Source organism: Ursus maritimus, unplaced genomic scaffold (assembly GCF_017311325.1).
Source record: "Ursus maritimus isolate PB19 unplaced genomic scaffold, ASM1731132v1 scaffold_2755, whole genome shotgun sequence".
NCBI classification, from domain to species: domain Eukaryota; kingdom Metazoa; phylum Chordata; class Mammalia; order Carnivora; family Ursidae; genus Ursus; species Ursus maritimus.
The window spans coordinates 1-1,254 of record NW_024425292.1 but is presented as its reverse complement, the minus strand read 5'-3'; the positions used below and the strand labels follow the sequence as shown (position 1 = coordinate 1,254).

Below are 1,254 nucleotides of genomic sequence, written 5' to 3'. Positions count from 1 at the left end.
TAATTTCTTGTTCAATAGCAGATTGAGTTTCTGGACTCAGTTTCCCAGTATCACTATAGGTCATAACTCCAAGCTAAAATAAACGAAAAGAAAGAAATTGAACAGAAAAACCCTAAACCACTAGTAAATGTAATCAAGGAAATACTATCCTATACTTAAGGAAACATCATGGGGGCAAGGAAGAAATTCAATATAAAAACACCCTTGAGGGCAAGGAAATTTCATCATTCTGAAATTAAAAGTATGAGCAAGAGAGAAAATTTAAAATCCTATGTATGGTTCTGTGTACCTTCTTAGAAAACCTTTGCAGCTATTCCAAATCCAGAAATCCACAATGTTGTGTATTGGAAGTGCTTTATGAAGTCATAGTGATAATGTAGGAGAGTGAAATATGTGGAAAGCGTAAAGTAAGCAAGCCCAGCAAACAGGTGTTTTATGTCATACGAACAGAAACAGAGTATCTTATCATTTGCTTAACTCACGAGATACTGTTCTTGTCCAAGCAGCTAGAATGGAAAGTGAATACTATATTTTATTACTCAAAAAGTAATGTTTAGTTTAGAATAAGCTGTGGCAAATCTACTTGGAATGAGACACGGGAATAGTATATGGTACCAATTTATAATGAGAACCCTCTCTCATAAAGAGACACTTGGCAAACCATCATTTGATACATGAGGAAGGGTTAAAATTAGCTATTACCTTTTCACTCATTCCAAATTTGGTAACCATCCGCTTTGCTATTTTAGTTGCATTATCAAAATCACTGGAAGCACCTAAAATTTAAAAATATACACAGAGCTCAATTTTTTAAAATATTTTTAAATCAGCAAGCACAATTTGAACTAAAGCCATTCTTTACAGCCAACCTGTTGTGATATGGTCAGTTCCAAATACAAGCTCCTCAGCCACTCTTCCTCCCATACTAACATCCATCTGTGCAAGCAGCTGAGCTCTAGTTTCATTCCATCTGTCATTCTCAGGCAACAGGGACACCTGGACAATTGAAAACAAAGAAAAACTTCAGACACAGTTTGAAATACTTATTAATAATCAAATTATCATTTGGCTCTCACTATAGTACTTAATATCATGATGCTGACAGCTCAAAGACGTTTAGTAGAGATGGTCTCAGGTGACTAATGACAAAACTGGCAATATACAAAATAAGAAAAACTCTTTATGAAGCAAAAGTTCATTTTATATGTAATAAGTATATAATGCTGCAATAGGATGGAATTATACCCAGGTGCA

The 1,254-nt window shown here is 34.4% G+C and overlaps 1 long non-coding RNA gene across 1 annotated transcript; it reads right to left on the bottom strand.

Annotated features, from left to right (window-relative positions):
• Positions 1 to 1,023, bottom strand: LOC103679834. The gene is made up of 3 exons (XR_573003.2): positions 870 to 1,023; positions 703 to 776; positions 1 to 73 (listed from the first exon to the last, which is right to left on the bottom strand). It is a non-coding gene; the product is annotated as an uncharacterized LOC103679834 (long non-coding RNA).
• Between the last annotated feature and the right edge of the window lie 231 nt (positions 1,024 to 1,254).